Genomic DNA, 12,053 nt, shown 5'->3' on the forward strand with positions numbered 1-12,053 from the left:
GGGAGGAGTGCTGGTCCAAGAAGAAGATTAGAACATGCTTTGCAAAAAAGAAAAAAAAGAGCATGAACCGCACATCCCAAAATCATACGTTGATCTAAAGCCGCTAGGCAAAAATTAATATAACTGAATATGAGGTTTTCAGTTTAACATTCTGATCAGACTGTATGAAGCCCACTGCCACTTCACGGCAAACCTCGTAGTGGGTCCTATCGCCCTAACGGAGCGGAGCCGTGCGGCGCCCACCGCCACAGCGGCCATGCACCAGCAGGGCGGACGGCCTGTTGCCCCACAGCACCCATGCTGCGAGACTGAGCCCCCATGACTCCAGACCGCGCCGCCCCACCAGCACAAAGCCACAGCAACAATGGCCGCCACACAGCACCAACACCAAAATGAAAGGAGCACTTAAACTCACCTTCCTCCAGCTCTTCAGTGAGAGCCAAAATGGGCTAGACCCCTAACTTTGCAGTCTCCTGCTAATTAAAATCACCTGTGCCAAATGGGAGGAGTGCTGGTCCAAGAAGAAGATTAGAACATGCTTTGCAAAAAAGAAAAAAAAGAGCATGAACCGCACATCCCAAAATCATACGTTGATCTAAAGCCGCTAGGCAAAAATTAATATAACTGAATATGAGGTTTTCAGTTTAACATTCTGATCAGACTGTATGAAGCCCACTGCCACTTCACGGCAAACCTCGTAGTGGGTCCTATCGCCCTAACGGAGCGGAGCCGTGCGGCGCCCACCGCCACAGCGGCCATGCACCAGCAGGGCGGACGGCCTGTTGCCCCACAGCACCCATGCTGCGAGACTGAGCCCCCATGACTCCAGACCGCGCCGCCCCACCAGCACAAAGCCACAGCAACAATGGCCGCCACACAGCACCAACACCAAAATGAAAGGAGCACTTAAACTCACCTTCCTCCAGCTCTTCAGTGAGAGCCAAAATGGGCTAGACCCCTAACTTTGCAGTCTCCTGCTAATTAAAATCACCTGTGCCAAATGGGAGGAGTGCTGGTCCAAGAAGAAGATTAGAACATGCTTTGCAAAAAAGAAAAAAAAGAGCATGAACCGCACATCCCAAAATCATACGTTGATCTAAAGCCGCTAGGCAAAAATTAATATAACTGAATATGAGGTTTTCAGTTTAACATTCTGATCAGACTGTATGAAGCCCACTGCCACTTCACGGCAAACCTCGTAGTGGGTCCTATCGCCCTAACGGAGCGGAGCCGTGCGGCGCCCACCGCCACAGCGGCCATGCACCAGCAGGGTGGACGGCCTGTTGCCCCACAGCACCCATGCTGCGAGACTGAGCCCCCATGACTCCAGACCGCGCCGCCCCACCAGCACAAAGCCACAGCAACAATGGCCGCCACACAGCACCAACACCAAAATGAAAGGAGCACTTAAACTCACCTTCCTCCAGCTCTTCAGTGAGAGCCAAAATGGGCTAGACCCCTAACTTTGCAGTCTCCTGCTAATTAAAATCACCTGTGCCAAATGGGAGGAGTGCTGGTCCAAGAAGAAGATTAGAACATGCTTTGCAAAAAAGAAAAAAAAGAGCATGAACCGCACATCCCAAAATCATACGTTGATCTAAAGCCGCTAGGCAAAAATTAATATAACTGAATATGAGGTTTTCAGTTTAACATTCTGATCAGACTGTATGAAGCCCACTGCCACTTCACGGCAAACCTCGTAGTGGGTCCTATCGCCCTAACGGAGCGGAGCCGTGCGGCGCCCACCGCCACAGCGGCCATGCACCAGCAGGGCGGACGGCCTGTTGCCCCACAGCACCCATGCTGCGAGACTGAGCCCCCATGACTCCAGACCGCGCCACCCCACCAGCACAAAGCCACAGCAACAATGGCCGCCACACAGCACCAACACCAAAATGAAAGGAGCACTTAAACTCACCTTCCTCCAGCTCTTCAGTGAGAGCCAAAATGGGCTAGACCCCTAACTTTGCAGTCTCCTGCTAATTAAAATCACCTGTGCCAAATGGGAGGAGTGCTGGTCCAAGAAGAAGATTAGAACATGCTTTGCAAAAAAGAAAAAAAAGAGCATGAACCGCACATCCCAAAATCATACGTTGATCTAAAGCCGCTAGGCAAAAATTAATATAACTGAATATGAGGTTTTCAGTTTAACATTCTGATCAGACTGTATGAAGCCCACTGCCACTTCACGGCAAACCTCGTAGTGGGTCCTATCGCCCTAACGGAGCGGAGCCGTGCGGCGCCCACCGCCACAGCGGCCATGCACCAGCAGGGTGGACGGCCTGTTGCCCCACAGCACCCATGCTGCGAGACTGAGCCCCCATGACTCCAGACCGCGCCGCCCCACCAGCACAAAGCCACAGCAACAATGGCCGCCACACAGCACCAACACCAAAATGAAAGGAGCACTTAAACTCACCTTCCTCCAGCTCTTCAGTGAGAGCCAAAATGGGCTAGACCCCTAACTTTGCAGTCTCCTGCTAATTAAAATCACCTGTGCCAAATGGGAGGAGTGCTGGTCCAAGAAGAAGATTAGAACATGCTTTGCAAAAAAGAAAAAAAAGAGCATGAACCGCACATCCCAAAATCATACGTTGATCTAAAGCCGCTAGGCAAAAATTAATATAACTGAATATGAGGTTTTCAGTTTAACATTCTGATCAGACTGTATGAAGCCCACTGCCACTTCACGGCAAACCTCGTAGTGGGTCCTATCGCCCTAACGGAGCGGAGCCGTGCGGCGCCCACCGCCACAGCGGCCATGCACCAGCAGGGCGGACGGCCTGTTGCCCCACAGCACCCATGCTGCGAGACTGAGCCCCCATGACTCCAGACCGCGCCGCCCCACCAGCACAAAGCCACAGCAACAGCATATACCTAATAGGAATATACTCACCCTCGGACGCGCCCTGCTTCTTTCCGGCAGCCTTCCTTCCTAAGAATCAGCGCTTGCAGGACCTTGCGGTGACGTCGCGGCTTGTGATTGGTCGCGCGAGCGGTCACATGGGCGGTCGCGCGACCAATCACAAGCTGCGACATCACCGCAAGGTTCTGCAAGCGCTGATTCGAAGGAAGGAAGGTTCCCGGTTAGTACCAGGGCGCGTCCGAGGGTGAGTATAGCGATATTTTTTATTTTAATTCTTTATTTTAGACTTAAATATGAATCGCAGGGCTTGAAGGAGAGTTTCCTCTCCTTCAGACCCTGGGTACCATTGGAAACCCAATGCACTGCATTTGGTTTCGAGTTTCGGCCGACCCCAACTTTTTTATAGGATCGGCCGATTTCACTCGACCCGACTTTTGAAAAAGTCGGGTTTCGTGAAACCCAACCCGATCCTATAAAAGTAAAAGTCGCTCAACCCTAGTAGTCATTTAATGGGAATCTGTCAACAGGGTTATACTCCCCAAACTACTTATATGTGCATGTAGTTCTGTCAAAGATAAGTCCAGCAATGCTTTTACACGGCTATTCTTTTATTCAATTACTGATAAATTAACATTTGAATTTATACACTAATGATGCTGTAGACCTGAAGTGTCTGTCACTCCAGCTCTATTCCCCACCCAGAACTGCTTTCTCCTGTTTCACTGACATCCTCAATGCTGTGTGCCTTCATAGCATAGAGGATGCCATCAGTCAAGCAGGGAATAGAGATGGAGTGACGGAAGCCTAAGATCTACAGACCCATTTGCATGTGAATTCAAAATTTATTGCTTAGTAACAGGGGAACAAGTTGTCTAGGTAAAGGTATTGCTGCACTTGTCTTTGTCACTTCTCTTTGAAAGCGCTACATGTGCATATAATTGGTGTGGGCTTGAAACTCTGCTGACAGATTCCTTTACTTCCAAGATTTTATCGTCAATAATGACAGTAATATTTAGATAGTTAACAGAGGGTCTCCGTCTTTCACACCACAAGCACACTCAAAATGCGATTGTGGGATTTGAAAGGTTGCTAAGGCAACACAAAGCCAAGTAATAGACTCATGGTCTACTAGCTGTGCAGACCAGTTGTGTTCTTTTGTACGAAAAGTATAACAGGCCTCCTTGTCAATGTAAACTGAGATGCCTAATGTCCCACAGTATGTAAGTATTGCAGTGCATTAATTTAACATTCAGTCAAGCTCCATGGTGAAACTAAGTAAAAAAAAAAAAGTAAAACAAATCTCAATTTGCTAATAACAAAGCTAATTTTTTTTTAAATGTATAATAATAAAGAAATAAAAAAACTATCACATAAAAATGTTTCCTGAGTTTAACGTTGGTTTTATGAAAAAAATTAACAAAAAAGCCCACATAATTGCTTATAATAATAATAATCTTTTTTTATATAGTGCTAACATATTTTGCAGAGCTTTACAGACATCATCATCGCTGTCCCCGATGGGGCTCACAATTTAAATTGCCTATCAGTATGTCTTTGGAATGTGGGAGGAAACCCACGCAAACATGGGGAGAACATACAAACTCCTTGCAGATGTTGTCCTTGGTGGGATTTGAACCCAACCACTGAGCCACCGTGTTGCCCCAATACGAGAAGTTCAGTTTTGGAGAGGTTCAGTTTCAGATAGAAGGAGGACAGCAGACAAACAATCCCTTGTGCTCTGTTTTAAGGTGTGGGTGAGGTCAGTACATGTGTATAGGGATAAGCGAACCAGAACTGTAAAGTTCGGAGGTCGTACTGGACACCTAGTGTCCGGTACTGAACGCTAAACACGGACTTCTGAACGGAAGTCCATGTTACTGTTCCGGACCACCTGCTGAATAAAGCTTGTTGAAAGGCTGCAGTACAGCCAGTCAACAATCTTCAGGGCTATGCATACTTCCAGCCTCATCATAGCCATGCCGAGAACTTTTTTTTTATAGCCAGCTAAGGGAAAGCAGAGAGCTGTGAGCTAATATTAATAGGTTGGGAAGGTTCATAGATGTTTTTCCCTTCCCCACCTAATAAGACCATTTATACATAGCTTCCCACCTGTTTGGTTTCCATCCATCTCCTCCCTTCTCTGGCTGGCTCTATGAAGACAGAGCTGTCAATCAAAGGAGTTGAGGGAAGTGGGGATAGTGAAAACAAGCAGGTGGGAAAGTGTGTTTAAATGACTGGCCCCACCATGAAGCACTAACCAATGGGACTTAGTTTGAGCAGTTATTCTGTGTTGACAGAGTCTTTTTAATCCACAGGCACCCTTCTTCCCACAGATGACACAGCAGCTCCTCCTAACCCCTTATCCAACGTGTAGTCAGGCACCAAGTAGCCAGATAATTGTAGATGTATGATATCTCTAAAAGTTCCAGCTTTGCTTTGTCTTGTATTGACAAAACATGTCACTTTCAGGCAAAGATCTCATCAAATTTTGGTGATCAGCACAGATTAATATTCCAGTTTTCGGTAAGGGAAGAAATATCAAAACTGCCTCCAGTGTAGTAAGGAAAACAAAAGCTGAACAGTCTATGTTCCGAAGGTTCAGAAAAACTACTGCAACATCCAAAGCACAAGTTATATTGTCACACAGTGCAGCAGGACCCCCTGGGGCAAGATCACATACCCAAATCCATGCCAACCAATGGGAATTTATCCAGAAGAGTTTACTCTCCACGTAGCTAGATTACTTCAGAATAAAGGGTCTCTTCAAGCAAAGATCAGAAACGCCACACAACAAACTAAGTCACCATTTTTTAATTAGATCATTTACATAGAAAAACACGGCTGCTCCCTATCCAGGACCTGTTTAGGACTCATCGGTTCCTGCGGGGGCGTCTCCTCCTTTGGTGTTCCTAGTGTAGATAACCTGTGCCTTTGTAGAGGAGCTCCTGGAGGGCAGCCCTGGCCAGCGAGCCTCAGATCTTCAGCCTCTCGGACACCACGGCTGGAGTGATGAGCTTGTAGTTGGGGACTTCTTTACACAGTTTGTCATATATGGCATTGTCAAACAGCACCAGATTGTTCAGCTTGTACCTGACTTTCCCCTTGGACCACTTCTTCTTGGCTTTGCCCCCAGAATTGTTAACGGGGTCCTTGTCCTTCTTGGTGGACTTGCCCGCATCCTATTTCTTCTTGTCGTCTTTAGGTGGCATGCTGTTGCTTGATCAAAGATGTCGGACAGAAAAAGGTAATTGGTATTGCTATGTCCACAACAACCAAAGCTATAAAACTGTCATATCATTTATCCTGTTCAGTAAAGACCGTAAAAAAACAACATACCAATAACACTTTTTTTCATCATAAAGTCACCCAAAAATGGTATAAAAACCAACCACAAAAAAATTGTGTCACTGAAAACATCAGTTCTTCCCACAAAAACCAAGCCCTCAATATTCACTGTCGAGGAAAAAAGTTAAAAATTTTTAGAATATGGCGATACAAGACTAAAAATATATTTTCAGTGTGCAAAGGTTGCAAAACATAAAATAATGATATACATCTAGTATTGCTGTATCAATACTGACCACCCAAAAAAGCTTATCATTTATATTACATGGTGAATTGCGTAAAAGTAAAAAACAAAGTATTTTCTTGATTTCTTCATGCTGCTTCCCCAAAATAGGAATAAGACTTGGTTAACATTTATCCTGTACTCTCCGTTGAGCACTTACAAAAGTGTTTCCATTGAAACCTCCAAGAAAAATGTAATTTAAACCAAGCTCCCAATGAAATCATTCAATATAATAAGACAGATAAAGTCACTTTTGGACTACATATTGCTTCTTTTCCTTTTGTATACATATTTTAGGCATGTTTAAAGCTGTGTTAATCCTTGATTTTGTGAATGCCTTAAAAAGATTGGACATCACTGTAATGAAGGCCAAACAGAGCCAAAAGTACCGTATATACTCGAGTATAAGCCGAGATTTTCAGCCCAAATTTTTGGGCTGAAAGTGCCCCTCTCGGCTTATACTCGAGTCATGGTAGCGGTGGGGTCGGCGGGTGAGGGGGAGAGGGCGCTGAGGTATACTTACCTAGTCCCAGCGATCCTAGCGCTCCCCCTGCTGTCCCACGGTCTTCTGTGCTGCAGCTTCTTCCCCTCTTCAGCGGTCACATGGGACCGCTCATTAGAGAAATGAATAGGCGGCTCCACCTCCCATAGGGGTGGAGCCGGCTATTCATTTCTCTAATCAGCGGTGCCGGTGACCGCTGATAGAGGAAGAGGCTGCAGCACAGAAGACCGTGGGACAGGCGGGGAGCGCTGGGACTAGGTAAGTATGTCATATTCACCTGTCCACGTTCCAGCCGCCGGGCGCCGCTCCATCTTACCGGCGTCGCTCCGCTCTGACTGTTCAGGTCAGAGGGCGCGATGACGCATATAGTGTGCGCGGCGCCCTCTGCGTGATCAGTCAGAGCGGAGAGACGCCGCGACCGGACGCCGGGAGCTGCAATCAAGAGAGGTGAGTATGACTTTTTTTTTTTTTATTGCAGCAGCAGCAGCAGCGGCACAGATTTATGTGGAGCATCTATGGGGAAATATGAACGGTGCAGAGCACTGTATGGGGCACAGCTATGGGACAAAAATGAACGGTGCAGAGCACTATATGGGGCACAGATATGGGGCAATATGAACGGTGCAGAGCATCTATGGGGCACACATATGGGGCAATATGAACGGTGCAGAGCACTATATTGCACAGCTGTGGGGCAATAATGAATGGTGCAGAGCACTATATGGCACAGCTATGGGGAAATAATGAACGGTGCAAGCACTATATGGCACAGATATGGTGCAATATGAACGGTGCAGAGCACTATATGGCACAGCTATGGGGAAATAATGATCTATTTTTATTTTTGAAATTCACCGGTAAATGCTGTATTTCCACCCTAGGCTTATACTCGAGTCAATAAGTTTTCCCAGTTTTTTGTGGCAAAATTAGGGGGTCGGCTTCTACTCGGGTCGGCTTATACTCGAGTATATACGGTAACTATCTGCCTCATTACAGTTAATGGTTACAGCAGGGGATATGTCTGACTACTGTTTCGGGAGATTTAGACGGAATCCTTGATGTACGTGCTCAGCACACAGAACAGTATAAATGTGAACTTAGTCTTAAAACCAATTAAAAAATGTTGATATGATATCAACATCAATGAAAACTTTAAATTCATGGAGTGTCCATTTTACACTTTACTTGATGCATGTCTGTAGAAGCTCAAGTGGGCCATTATGATGGCACAGTTGAACTGCAATTTTCAAAATGAGTTTACTTTTGTGAGTTCTGCTGTACTCTCATCTCAGGGACTCTGCAAATGGTGACAGCAAATTGTTCAAGGAAAATCAATGTCTTAAAAATCAGATGGTACTCTATCCATTCCAAGCCTTGCCATGTGGCCAAACAGTAATTTGTGACTACATATGGAATATTGGTGGGCTCAAAAGAAATTGGTTAGCAAATTATGGTGTCTATTTTCTCCTATTATTTCTTGTAAAAATGAAAAAAAAAATAGGCCCCAAAAAATTTTAGTGGAAAAAATGTAATTTAATAGTGATGATCGAGCAATAAAATGATCCAGTACTCGGTGCTCGAATCAAGCAGCTCAGATGCTTGGATGGGCTTGACTTGAGTACTGAGTATAATGGAAGTCAATGGGAAACTTGAGCATTTTTCTGGAAGACCCAAACAGGAAGGCTGGAGGACAGGAAAAATCATTGAAATGGATAGAAACAGTGGTCAAATGGAATAGGAATAGCATAGGATCCGTGGAAGCGCAGGTGCGCGAAGCGGCCATTGTCCGATTGCAGTACACATTCTCCCTATTCTCCCTTTTCTCCCTGCTGCTGACTCTTATGTCACAATAAAGGATTGAAAAATTTTACAGATGATGAGTGCTCTCAACTTTCTTTGTTACCTTGGACTGCTTTGTTTTTCATGATTGACCACCCGGATCCCTCTGTGGCAATATTAAGCAACTAATCAGCTGTTCCTGAAGTACGCATGTGGTGTATCTGTTGCAGTAAGTGCAGTATACTATCTATTTTTGATTGTTTTACATCTATTGGCACATTTGCATCTCGTATAGGGATTGATGGATCGAAACGAACATTGTACGCCAGTCTCTGAAAGATGAACCTGTCATTCTAGCCCTGCTGGCAGGGCCGGACTGGCCATCTGGCAATTCTGACAAATGACAGAAGGGCCTATCTGGTCATGGGCTGCCTTGTCTGCCAAGTTGTTAACATAATCGTTGTTCTCAAGATACCATACTGTTAAGAGTTGTGATGGAGAACAAACTTACTCCAGTAGCCCACGGATATCATTAGACATATTGGTCTTGTAGAAAATCTTTCTTTCCTCCATCTAGGGTTATATTAGTAAAATATCCCATCTGGTTCATGGGGACGGGGACAACATGGGCCTGTGTGATTTCAAATGCCCAGGCTGAATTTCAGCCCAAGTCCGTACCTGCCTGCTGGTGTTCTTTCATCTTTGGTCACATAGTTGGCTGCATTTTCCTCCACATTTTGCACATCATTCCACTATAGTTTATTCTTCCTGCTACAATATAAGCAATTGCAAGACAACTGTTTTGTTAGCAAGACCAAGCTTTAAAAACAGCAAATCATGACCCAATAAACCAGTTATAGTTGGTAAGCCAATCGATCCGCGGTGCCAAGGCAGGAAACTGAAATTTAAATACATAGTAATTTACCTTGAGATATGATGATCACCCTGTGCTATAATGCCTGTGAGAAACGCAGGAGCCTCGATGCGCGTTTCACCGCCCACGGCGTCTCACAGGCATCATAGCACAGGGTGATCATCATCATGTCTCAAGGTAAATTACTATGTATTTAAATTTCGGTTTCCTACCTTGGCACCACAGACATTTTTTTTCTGCAATAGAGTGGGGTGTGTCGGAAAACCTTACGCCTGAACTTCAGCTGAAAGTCATGCAGGCCTGTCAGGCTGCTTACAGCCAGGCATTGCAGCAGTCCCGAATCTACAATTCGCAGGCTGGATATTACAAGCAGGCGAGCATTTCTTTCCTGACACAGCAACAAAGCCAATGACAGCATCAGTGGGCTAAGACTCCAGCACCGAACTATCCTCCACCAACAACGCTGGACATTACGGCAATTCCCCCAGTTCACAGCTAAATCATGCTCCAGAGTGCAGCACCCCTGCAGCATGCAGCATCCACCACGCTGCCGAGTGCAGCACCACGTCAGCATGCAGCATCCACCACGCTGCTAAGTGCAGCACCTGCAGCATCCACTACGCTGCTGAGTGCAGCACCCCTGCCAGCATGCAGCATTCATCACTCTGCCCAGTCTAGCAGCACGCCAGCACACTGCTACAGAAGCCTCCACTCCCACTTAGCCAAGAAAGAAACGCAGAGGTACCTACAAAAAACAGACTCCCACTAGTGACTCTGCTCAGCACAGGAAAATGAAGACCCGGAGCAAAAAATGTAAGCCAAAATTAGACCCACCACCTCCACCCTCACCTCCCAATGTGTCTCTGTTGTAAAATATGTCACTACCTTCACCTCCCAATCTGTCCAGTTCATCCCTGATCCAATCCTGCAATTTATTCCCTCTTCCCCTGTAACGCCTTCATCATCGACTACCACACAATCATCACAGCTCAACACCCCCAAGGTCCACAATATCTCACCGTCAGTCAGACCCCGAACATAAACCCAATTGTTGGTTAATGGAAAATAAACAGTTGTTTGTTGTTGGTAAATAAAATTTTTATTTTGTTTGCACAATCGCTGTGTTTTCTTTGTCTCTTTATGTGAAAACACACACGTGTTTATTGTATTGGTGAGTGAAGTAGTATTGGGTATTTCACTGGAGGTGTTTTATTACTAGTAATGTCAGCAAACATTACAGGTACTTACAAGTGTATTAAACCATGCCACACATCCAATATCCAAAACAAAGTAACCAGCAAACTTATCTGGGCAACTTCCACTGTAGTCCTCAGTGGGTGATCACGGTAATCCTGCAAAGTGCTAGCAACAGTTCCGTCAAGTTTTAATTGTTGTTGCTCTTTGGCCAGGATGTAATTGTGCATAGCAACACACGCTTTGACCACATCATCAATTTTCTCAGTTTTTACATTGACTAGTGTTCCCAAAATGTGCCATTTAGATGTCAGCAAACCAAAGGCACATTCCACAGTTCTTCGTGCCCTTGTCAGTCAGTAGTTGAAAATCCGAATACCAAAATTCATGGAAATGTTGAATACATGCGCAGAAACAACGCAAACCCATGCAAAAACGCATACAAATGCATGCACACACACACATGATGCGGATTTAAAAAATGCAGCGTAACCATGCATTTGCATTTGTTTTGGCATGCGTTTACTGCTGCACGCAGATACGCTAATGTGTATTTACCCTTAACATTCATCTCTTCCACAGTCCACAATATAATAGCTTCTTTTTATGCATTCATTGAATGAGATGTCTCAATATATGATGGTTAAAAAATATAATAAATTAGAATTGTGATCCACACAGTAGTTCAAGGAATCTTTTTGTTTTCATTCCTGCACAGTCCATTGTCTCAGGAGTCACACAGAAGACACTCACGAAGGTGTGTAGATCACAATTCTAATTTATTATATTTTTAACCATTATGTATTGTGACATCTCTTTCATTCTTCTATTCCTCTATCATACTCACAATCAACTTCATACACCTGCTTAAACACACCTTTAATTTCTCATGGTATAGACCCTCCCTTTCCTCCTTCATCCACCCTTCCTCAAATTTTATCACAAGTAACAATACCAAATACAGTATATTCTTGTATTCTTGATTTACACCATTATCACATACCATCACCTTTGAGTATACTTAAAATCCCCCTTTTTTCTCAAAAAATTGACACCAGTGAATTGACACCAACAGGTTCCCTCACTGCCATTTATTATTTCACCTATTTGTTCTTCATATCAAGTATTTTTTCCTACAACAGGACCCCTGCACTTGTCACTATCCTAGACTAACACCCAAACACACTCCAATATACCTACAACAACAATCTGCAGGTTTGTATTTCACCATAAAATCCCTATTATAACTACGGAGATAATTGCTATAATG

At 44.8% G+C, this 12,053-nt stretch overlaps 1 pseudogene; it reads right to left on the reverse strand.

The window, feature by feature from the left end:
• Positions 1-5,714: 5,714 nt before the first annotated feature.
• LOC138680847 (small ribosomal subunit protein eS25 pseudogene) lies at positions 5,715-6,075 on the reverse strand (annotated as a pseudogene).
• Between the last annotated feature and the right edge of the window lie 5,978 nt (positions 6,076-12,053).

The sequence above is a fragment of the Ranitomeya imitator genome, chromosome 5 (genome assembly GCF_032444005.1).
Source record: "Ranitomeya imitator isolate aRanImi1 chromosome 5, aRanImi1.pri, whole genome shotgun sequence".
NCBI lineage: Eukaryota > Metazoa > Chordata > Amphibia > Anura > Dendrobatidae > Ranitomeya > Ranitomeya imitator.